Consider the following 11,552-nt stretch of genomic DNA (forward strand, 5'->3'; position numbering starts at 1 on the left):
AGGTCACAGGTCGGGTAGATGCTAGGGTAGGCCAACTCAAAACCCTGGATGCGGGCCTGAGTGGTAGCTGAGTTGTTCAGTCTGGGCCTCCACCTCAGGCAAAGGTCTAAGCCAGCTTTCCTGTGCCTAAGCCATTAGGGCCAACTCTCCCAAACAGGTGGTGAGGGGTGGGGTTAGCGCCCCTAAGTGCAGGGCCAGCTCTCCAGTAGTGGTAGCTGGCAAGGAGCGGCGACAGTTCTCCTGGGGCTGTGAAGGGTCAGGGCTAGCTCTCCTGCACCTAGTCCACTGGGGCCAGTTCTCCCGGGATGGGGTGCAACAGCTCTCTTTCTGAGGTGGCTAACGAGGGGCAGACCCAGCTCCCTGGTGCTCAGGTCAGGAGGGCCAGTTCTCCTATAACCCCTGTGTTAACACGGGCCATGGACATCAACACAACAGACCCTGGCTGTCGTAGGATCACGGGACCAGACATGACCCTCAGCCATACCTCTGGCTTGGCCTGGATGTCATCATGGCCCTACATGGCAGTGCAGGCTACTCACATCAGCATGTCCTCAAAGACAGTGTGGCCCAGAAGCCAGGCAACCACAAGGCTTTGGTGGCAACACAGGCCATGGAGATCATTACAGATTCTAGCTGTGGTAGGGCCATGGTGTTATCCCTGGGCCGGTAGCCCTAGGTTCTATAAGAAAGCAGGCTGAGCAAGTCATGAGGAGCAAGCCAGTAAATAGCTCCCCTCTATCACTTCTGCATCAGCTCCTGACTCCAGGTTCCTGCCTTACCTGAATTCTTGTCCTGGCTTCTTTCAATAATGGACTATAAGGTAGAAGTCAAAGCCAAATAAACCATTTCCTTCCAACTTGCTTATTGGCCATGGTGTTTCTTTTTTTCTTTTCTTTCTTTTTTTTTTTTTTTTTTTTTTTTGGTTTTTCGAGACAGGGTTTCTCTGTGGCTTTTGGAGCCTGTCCTGGAACTAGCTCTGGAGACCAGGCTGGTCTCGAACTCACAGAGATCTGCCTGCCTCTGCCTCTGCCTCTGCCTCCCGAGTACTGGGATTAAAGGCGTGCGCCACCATCGCCCAGCTAGCCATGGTGTTTCATCAGAGCAACAGAAACCCTAAGTAGAACACCCAAGCTCACCAATTAGTCTAAGCTGGCTAGCTGGCAAGCCCCAGAGATCCTCCTGACAGCCTGGAATGACAAACTGACAGCCACCACACCCAGTTTGTTTACTTGGATTCCAGGCATCCAACACAGGTCCTCAGGTCTGCAAGCACTTTACCAACTTCGCTATCTCCCTAGCTACCCAATAGCCTTTACTCCTGTTGTATGCACCCATTCTCAGGTTAATGTACTCTAGAAAAATCTGCCAGGTGTGTCCAAGCCTTTAGCCCATAAGCCATGTGTGTCTTGGAACAACTTTGAACGAAACCAAACATAAAATTATAAATTTACTTAAAAGACATTTTGTGGCTAGGCATGATGGTGCACGGCTTTAATCTCAGCACTCAGGAGGCAGAGGCAGGTGGATCTCTGTGAGGCCAGTCTGGTCTACAAGAGTTAGTTCCAGGACAGGCTCTAAAGCCACAGAGAGAAACCCTGTCTGGGGAGCGGGGGATAGATCTTTTGTGATTCTTTTTGTCACTCAATTATGTGTTTTTGTCACTCAGGTATGTGATTTTCAAGCATGAACTCTCTATGCAGCAATAAGATGTTGTGGTGACGAAACGTAGGAGACACCTGACTGCTCCATTTATTACGTTTTGCATTTTCACAGCCTGTGTATTTGGGTCCACAATCCCCACCCTGGCTATAGTGTCTCTGAGCACATAGTCGTCACTGACTCTAGAGCTCTCACGTCACATAAACTTAAACCCACGCTTCATACTTCTTCAGTTTCCTTGGAGTTAAAGCATTTCCTCCAGAAGGGAGGGAAGGAGGAGGCTTATGAGACTGAGGAGGTAACATATATTCACACCCCAGGGAAAGCCGAAAGTCTCAAGATTCACCAGGCCCCTTTCCCAGTGTTAGCCAAGTACTAAACAACCACCGGGGAGGAGACTCTGACGAGCGAAGCTGCCTAGAGAAGGCTGGCTGCCCAGAGGATGTTGCTGGCGCCTGTCCAGCTGCCTGCAAGCTGTGCAGACAGCTCCAGGTTGTCTGTTTCCTGGCCTGTCTCCCACGTTGCAGTGGCTTTTTAGATGTCACTGCTTTTGAGTCATCTGTGAGCCTGCAGGTCAGGCTTGTGTCTAACCTCTTTCATCTCTGGCTACCCGGCATTCATTGCTCTAAATGCACAGAAATGTTTTCATTTTTACAATGACTATTATTTTCTGTTTGGTTAGAAGATGTAAGGAAGCTGGGCATGGTGGCACACATTTAAGCCCAGCACTCAGGAGGCAGAGGTAGGTGGATCTCTGTGAGTTCTAGGCCAGCCTGGTTTACCTAGTGAGTTCCAGGCCAGTCAGGGCTACAAAATGAGATCCTGTCTCAAATAAACAAAACAAAACAAAAACAACAAAAAGAAATATGTTATTTCTCTTTATTTTGTGTATAGTTCATGTTTGTGCGTGTATATATGTCTCTCTGATTTGTGTGTATTATTTTTAGACTCATCTCTGAAAAGGTGACCTTTGTCAAGACAAGCAGATGGCTCTTGGCTCTATTTCCTGTCTGTTTCCATGGAGAAGGCTGATAAACAATTTGCACATGGTGCTGAGCATGACGGCTCATCCCTGTGATCCCAGCATTGGTGAGTTCATGGTCATTCTAGGTTACACAGCAAATCTGAGCCAAACCTGGACTACATGAGACCTTGTCTCAAAACAAAAACAGTTTGTGTGTGGCAATATGATTCTTGCTATTATCTGAACGGTGTATATGCATGTACACACAGAATATTATTGAAATGGAAGAGTATTAGCTTTTCCCATTCATTTCTTTGGCTTTCATAAGGACACAAACCTGTTACAGAATATCAAGCACACTTAATATAAGGAGTTTGCATAGCTCGTTCTGTTAAAATAACAATCCCAGCATTTCAGGGAGTTACTTTGTTGCTTGCTTACATGCATGGCAATTACAGGTCAGCTTTGGTTCTTCTGCCTGGAACTCAAACTAAAGGAATCAACCCTGTGTGAGATACTATGGATGTCATAGCAGAAGAAAAAAGCAAGGGCACAACCATGCACTATACCTTTCTTTCTTTTTTATTTAAACAAGGACTCCTCCTGTATCCCAGACAGATACTCTAATGCTATATTACGTTTCCAGCCCACCTCCATTGTATCTTAAAACTTTTGTTTAAAAATAATGACTCAGTGGTCTAGGGGTATAGCTTCGCAGACGAGCACTTACCTAACTTACACAAAGCCCTGGATTCAATTCCCAGCACCAAAATAAAAATAAATACATGAAAAATGAATGAACATAATGCTACCAAGTGAAAACGTCTGGAAGTAGGGTCCAACAAGGAGAGCCTCTATGGGAGTCGGATACACACTCAAGTTGAAGAAGCCGTTCCTATCATTTCTATTCCCTGTAAAGCAGTTGATAAATGTAGAGGCTCAGTGAAATTCAAGGCTCAGTGAAATTCAAGGGAGTGTAAAAATTATGTGTCATGGTCTGACTGTCAACCTGACTAGATTGAGATGCCTAGGGGACTATTAAGACACACTTCTTGGTGTATCTGTGGGGGTGTTGTCAGAGGTGATTGACATGTAGGACAGCAATTGAGGGGGAAAGTACCTGTTCTGAATGTGGGTGGCAACATCCAAATAGGCCTGGAACTCAAATGGAATAAAGGTGGGGGAAAGAAAGTGTCCAGCCAGAGTGTGTAAGCTCCATTCTTCCACGGATGTCTATTGTCCATGCCATTGCCTGTGACCATTAGACTCCAACGTCCTCAACTTCTCAACACTTACCCACACAGACACTCTCTGAGGGCTTGAAGGCAATCATTGGTGCCATTTGTTCTGAGGCTTCCCGTTTCTTAGACTGAGTATCTAATAGGTTTCTGCTTCTGCAGAGGGCAAACGGCCATCGTTTGGATTAGCCGGCATCTAATTGTGGGAAATAATCTAACAAATCCTTTTTTTTTGTAGTTGTGTGTGCCTCTGTGTGTGTGTGTGTGTGTGTGTGTGTGTGTGTGTGTTGTGAAACACTTTTCTTCTCCCGTCATATGCAGAAACCCCTACTCACCCTAAATAGGGAACTCAAAACAGACCAAAGTAACCATTTCACCAAAGTCCATCTTGGTGAACCAACGTGTTTTTAGCAGGGTTGCTAACAGGAATGTAGGTACAAGGTGACCTGCAGGAGCAGGGATGACTCAAAGGCAGAGGCATCTGAAAAGCCCACTTCGACATGGGAGACAGACCAGGAAGCAGACAACCTGGAGCTGTCTGCACAGCTTGCAGGCAGGTGGAGAGACGCCAGAAACTGCCTCTGGGCAGCCCAGCCTTCTCTGGGCAGCTTGTTTTTCAGTCCACTCCCCAGTGGTTGTTTGCTGCTTGGATAACACTGGGAAAGGGCCTGGTGAATGTTGCAAGTTCCTTTTTCCAGTCTTGTGAATGCTGCTTTTGGGGTTTTTGTTTGTTTGCTTCCGTGTTTATTTACACCCTGGGTATCATGAGTCTTGCCTTTCTCCTGGAAGGAATGTTCCCATTAGTATCAAAATGCTATACAACTAGTACATGCTTAAATCAGAATTTTTTTAAAAAAAATTAGAGCAATTAATTCATGCTTTGACTAGGCTTAGGCAAAGTGCTCATCATCCATGTCTCAGGAAAATTAATAGGTGGGCCTACGTGTATTACAGCTGCCCTTCTATGTGGCTTTCTTTTCTAACGGCTGATAGGAGAAAAAAAAATGAAGTAGGGCAGATAGCTCCCTTGAAAACACTGCTGGCCTAGATTTCCCCAGAGCTTTTGTGTGTGTTCTATTTTGGGTTGTGTTGAGTATTAACATCAGCATTTATATCCCCAATTGAAAGAAGCACGTATGTTTTCTGTTAACTGTTAATGACTTCTGATGGATAATGTAGAGCTGGCCCTGATTTCTCCACCCTTTCTTCAGTCCCATAATACAAACATTATTTTCATGGATGCTCTCCTTTCTTTTCTGTTGTTTATTTGAGACAAGATTTCATGTAGCCCAAGCTGGCCTTCAATTACTAATCCTTGTACCTCCACTGTCCAAGGCTGAGATTACAATTTGGCAGCACCTGGGTAATCTTTTCTCGGTGTGCGTGCGTATGCACGCGTGCCCGCCTGCGTGTGTGTTTGTGTGTGCGTGCATGTGCATGCGTGTGTGTGTGCACGTGTGTGCGCGCAGGGTTTTTCATTTTGCTTTGTTTTCTTTTTAATTTTGTATTGGCCTGGAGCTTATCAAATGGGCTAGATAAGGGATTCTCGTGTCTCTGTCTCCCCAGTGCTGGAATTACAAGTATGTGCCATCATTCCTCTTGTTTTTAGTGGGTTCTGGAATCCACACTCAGGGGCTTGTGCTTGCAAGCAAGTGCTTACTGACTGAACCCCCCACCCAGCATCACTCTCGCTCCTGCAATAGCTTGGTCAATGGCAGAGCACAGACAAAAATGATTTGTTTTGCTTGGAAAAAAAATGTTTGTGGGTAGGCTTAGGGCTCTCAACCACTGGGCTATCTCTCTAGCCCCAAGTCCTTCTCTATTCCAGATCTCCTACCAACAAGTCGATTCATCTATTCCTGATGGGTGGCGCTGGTGTTAAGTCAGTCATGGCTGGGGAGTCCTCCAAGTGGTCTAGAGTAGCTGCATGTTTTATAGGATTTGGAGTCCTTTCCGTTCTTGACTCCTTCCACTCTACCTGATTGGTCTTGCCATCTCTTTCTCTTTGGTTGGTTCTGCCAGATATATGGCTATTCTCCTTTGAGCACCTTTTTCTTCCCACCATTTGAAATTGAAACAGTAGCAAACTCTCCACCTAGACTACCCTAACAGCCAGCCTTCAAGATGCAGGGAGCCAAACTCCGCCCTACAGAAACAAACAAACAAACAAACAAACAAACAAACAAAAAGCCCAAAACTAGACCACAGAATCCTACCCATCCCTGACCTTGCTCCAAAATCAGGCTCCAAAATCCCACTAATCCCTGCTCTTGCTCCAAAATCAGGCTACAAAATCAAACCAATCCCTGAGCTTGCCCCAAGATTGGGCCACAAAAATCACACTAATCCCTCAGTTTGCACCAAGAACAGGCCACAGAATCCCATTAATCCCTGATATTACTCCAAGATCAGGCCACAAAATTCCACTAATCCCACGCCACCCTGGAAAGCCCACCCACCACAAGAAACCCGTTCCCAGTAAGTCTCTTATGTGAGATTTGTTGTGCTGTGTGACTTTGTGGTATTCCTTGGCTCCAGACTGTGAGGATACCTTTCCCCTCAGGACTGTAACACTTACACTCACTAGCTTTAGGCAGGAATAGGCTATGTAGAACTGACTGGCCTAAAACTCAGGGATAAAAGGTATGTGTCACACCAAAACACCAACCCTTAAAAAGTTTATGTGTATATGTGTTTGCTTACAATTAAGTCTGTGTGAGCCTGGAGGTTGTGGCGCATGCCTTTAATCCCAGCACTTGGGAGGCAGAGGCCGGCGGATCTCTGAGTTCGAAGCCAGCCTGGTCTACAAGAGCTAGTTCCAGGACAGGCTCCAAAGCTCCAGAGAAACCCTGTCTTGAAAAACTAAAACAAAACGAAAACAATTAAGTCTGTGCATCACATGTCTTTCTGGTGCCAAGGGAGTCCAGAAGAGGGTGTTGAATCCCATGGAACTGAAGTTACAGATGGATGTAAGCTACCTGATATGGGTGCTGGGAATCAAACCCTGGCCTTCTTACCAACTGAGCTAACTTGCCAGCCCCAACACTCAGAAGACAGAGCCAGGTGAATCTCAGTGAGTTTGAAACCAGCCTAGTCTACATTCCAAGTTTCAGGATAGCCAGAGCTACCTAATAGAGAGATATTATCTAAAAAAAAAAAATACCACAGGCAGGTAGAGGGGGAGGGAGGGGAAAACCACTTCACCTTTCCATCTATAATTAACTAGCTAGTCCAGATACTGGCTACTGGTTTCTAAGCAAAAACACACAGTCTATTATATGAGTTACATTTTTTGAGACACAGCAGGTCCTTAGGCCACCTCGTTAAAACAATGTGCAAATAAAATTTCAACAGGGTATGCTTGACCTGAAGAAATAGCTTTACCAGTAAAGTGCTTTCATGTAACTATAGGGACCTGAGTTTGATTCCCAGTACCCACATAAATATCTGGGTGCAGCATTACATGACTGTAATATCAGTGCTAAAGAGGCAGAGACAGGTGGATCTCTGTAAGTCTAACCAAATATTTTAGCTCCAGATTTAGTGAGACCCCACCTCAAAAAATAAGTTGGAAAGAGACTGAAGAAGACATCCAATGTTGACTTCTGGCCTCTACAAACACATACCCAAACACATATATGCATACACACACACAAACACGTACACAGAGAGAGACATACTAGTTATCTTTTTGGTATGGCGTTACATTATGGATAATTTCTTGTTTAAAATCTATTTTCAGAACTAGAGAGATGGTTCACGGTCTGCTCTACCAGAAGATCTAAACTCAATTCCCAGTACCCACTTTGCTGTTTAGAAATATCTGCAATTCCAATCCCAGGAGATACAATACCCTCTCCTGGCCTCCATGGACACTACAGGAACACAGTGCACAGACATACACACAGGCAAAACTGTCATACACACAAAAGGGTGGAGAATGGAAATAAATTCTGTACGTGTAATACCTGAAGGTGTTCAGTTCTTACGCTCTGCCTTTAGCAAATGGCCTTTTGGGTCGTGGCAATTGATTATTTCTTTACAGTTTGAACTCCCAATTGCCTTTGTATCCTGACCTGGAAGTTGGCAGCAGAGCAGCATTCTTTGTCTCTTTAGTGCTTAACTAACAGGAGCAATCTTTCACACTGTAGGTTTTCTCACACATTTGAGTCCATGGTCATTGTTAAAGGCATATCTCCAAAGGCTCAGGATTTTTTTTTAAGTCAGGGTTTCTCTATCTAACAGTTCTGGCTCTCCTGGAACTTGCTTTGTAGACCAGGCTGACCTCAAACTCACAGAGATCCCCGTGGCTCTGCCTCCCAAGTGCTGGGATTACAGGCATGTACCACCACTGTCCATCCCTGGCTCAGGATTTTTGAAGAATCTTAAATCAGTTTCTCCTAATCTTTATCTCTTATTAACATAGAAGCCCATACTGAACACTTGATATGTGACACCAGTTAGCATGTGAGCCCAGGTTTTGGCACAAATGTGGACCTCCACAATATAGCCTGCCTTAAGTTACATAACCACCACCCTAATTTTTATGTTGAACAAATGGCTCTTGCTGAGAGTACTATTTTCAAGTCCACAGTCCTGCTTCCAGGTGCAATGAGGACATAACTCAATGATTAAAAGCCAGGCTGTGCACATGGCTAAGAAACCCTTGAAAAGACACACGGAAAGCTGTAAACCTAAGCCTTGGAAGAGAGAGGCAGAAGACTCAGGATCTTTAGCTATACAGAGAGCTCAAGGCCGGCAAGGATCACATGAGACCCTGTTTTAAAACAAAGTACTTCCTCCCCATAAAAAGTACACTCAAATGAAAATATTCAACTATTAGCAGCAAGATTGCAAAAATTTTGTGAATGAAGACCATGAAATTGGTTCTTTCATTCAGTGCTAGAATTGTGTGCTAGGTGAGTACTTTATCACAGAGGTGTATTATTAGCTCTGATTGTAAATGTTTAAAGCTGAAATTTTATAGTTTGTCAACTCTATCTCAAGACTGTCTAAAAATTTATTTGGTGGTTTTTTTTTTTTGTTTGCTTTTCTGAGATCAGGTCTCTCTACATAAGATAACCCTGGTCGTCTTGGAACTCACTACATAGACCAGGCTAGCCTGCCTGCCTCTACTGAGAATAAAAGTGTGTATCACAATGTTCAGCTTTTTTTGAATTTCTTAAAAAGAGGTTTCAGAGAGAAGGCAGAAATCCCTTTGTAATTAAGCATGCTCAGAGCTAGGATTTCCCCATAAGGGCTTTGGTTCTTCACTGCTATAAGTAGTAGCTTGTTTGGTGTGTGTGTGTGTGTGTGTGTGTGTGTGTGTGTGTGTGTTTGGTGTGTGTGTGTGTTTGGTGTGTGTGTGTGTGTGTGTGTGTGTGTGTGTGTGTGTGTGTGTGTTGCTTTTGGTGCCTGAACAGTATGGCAGCCTCCCCTCAGGGAACCAATCTGGGGCCCTTGAGCTAAAGCCAGCTCTGCCTAATTCTAGCTGTGTGTGTTGCCCTCTTGTACCTACCTTATGGCATGAACAAATCTTAATACCACATTGAATAACAAAGCTTAGTTCATGCTTCCTGTCATTGTAGCATACACAGAATCCTGCTGCTTAGTGAACTTCTGTCTCCCACTTCCTTAATGCAGCACATTCTGGAGCAATGGGCAGGAGGATTCTAAGAAGAGACCCTCAAACTTGCTATCTAAATTTTGTTCCACAAAGCATTAAACTACAATTGGAATCCACACCTTAGATGCTGCTTTTTCATTTCTTCACTATAACTTCTAAGCTCTTCTCTCACTCCATTCTAGAACCTAAACTTTGATGACCCTCTGAAACCCCTAAGTCATCTGTTACTTTTGTACAGGTACAAATGGTCAACCTCCAGCTTTATACAATATTAAATGCTAATGTACCTTCAATCTTGCTTGTTGCCAGTGCTATTTCCAATGGTATTCTAAATTTCTCTATCAGACTATACTGTTTTAAGTAATAAAAGTTTGATGCATCTTACAGTTTGCTGGGAGAAATCTCACCTTCCAAAAACTTAAGCTCCTTAGTTTTGTTTTTTAGTTTTGTTTTCTTACATAAACTGTACAATTCTAGTTTTGTCTGAAAAAAAAAAACCCATCGGTTAGCCAAAATGTGAGTGCCTCTTCACAATATTCACCATCTGCACATGCACAGATCTTCCCATCTAGCTTAACATTCCTTGGTCAAGCTTCAGAAAGTTACTTCTTGGATATGAGGCCCATCTGACTGTAACATCTGTCATCCCATTTATCCCCAGGGTTGATTCAGCTGATCTAGCTGGCTAGGCAGGTGTCCTGTTACTCTCTCCCTGGTCCATTCTTGTCCCTTCTTCTTCCATCCAAGCTTCATGCTTGGATAATTGAAGATAACGACTTTCCCTGATAGAGGACAAGTCTCTGCACAGGGTGTAGAGCAGCTGTGCTTCTCTGATAGAACCTTCAAATAATTTCTCAAGAGATATCTATTTCTAGAAGTGTGGGGGAGGATTTACAGGGATATTTAAAAATTCTAACAGAAAAAAACCAAACTATTGAATTTTTCTTAATAGTTGCCCTCCTGTGAAATTGTTTTCAGTTGTTCCTTAAGAGTTCTTGGGTGGAAGTATATAGCAAACTCTTGTTTCCATTTCTAAAATTTCTCACTTTCTTTCATAATCAGGACTCCCAAACAATGCTGAGAAGTGAAAATTGGAGTCGCCTTGTACTCTATCCAAAATAAAGTGTATATACTTACAAATAAATTTACTTTTTTGTATTATACCTAAATTTGTTCTCTCAAAGCATTTAATAAGAAACCTGCATACACCATGAAAACAATTAGAATATTCATGAACTAAAAATTTTTCTTAGGAATGATTGGTCATCACTGTCAGCCCAATGGCAGAGCTTATGATGACATAAACTACTTCTAATCCCCTGTCAAAGGCTCTGTCAGAAGAACCTGGGAAGGCTGTGCTGACTGGGCCCTTAGGTTCAGATTGCTCTAAAGTAAGTCACTATGAAGATTCAAAAGTCTAATCTCTAGGTTGGTACCATTAGTTAGGGAGTAGTAACAAGTCTATGGTCATGTATTGTGTGCAGATATTTTCTCTGATAAGAAATACCCCTTCTATCAAGGGAAAAAGATTTATTTATAAGATTGATGATGTAAATAAAAATAATAGACTCCTGAAATTTACAAGATTCACACGTCCCATCAAAGTTATATAAACAATTGCTGGTGAGAGCAGCCTCCTGCTGGCTAATCTGTCTGCATGTGCTTTGTAAGAACATTCTAAAACTCCAGGATGATGTTAAATGCCCCTCTGTATGTTGTGAATATGTTTTATTACCATTGGTTAATAAAAAAGCACAGGGCAGAATATCTAGGCAGGAAAAGCCAAACTGAATGCACAGAGAAAGAAGATGGACAAGGGAGGCACAAGCAGCTGCCAGGGAAGCAAGATGTAAAAAGCCATGAGCCACACAGTAAAATATAAACTAAAAGAAAGTTGTAAGAGCTATTTACTAATAAGGCTGAGCTAACAGGCCACAGTATGTAATTAATATTAAGCCTCTGAGTGGTTATTTTATTTTAATTAATTAATTTATTATATATACAGTGTTCTACCTGAATGTATACTGCAAGCCAGAAGAGGGCTTCAAATATGCTATTATAAATG

This window comes from Microtus oregoni, unplaced genomic scaffold, assembly GCF_018167655.1.
Source record: "Microtus oregoni isolate MIOR12 unplaced genomic scaffold, Mior012 000074F_000, whole genome shotgun sequence".
Lineage (NCBI taxonomy): Eukaryota > Metazoa > Chordata > Mammalia > Rodentia > Cricetidae > Microtus > Microtus oregoni.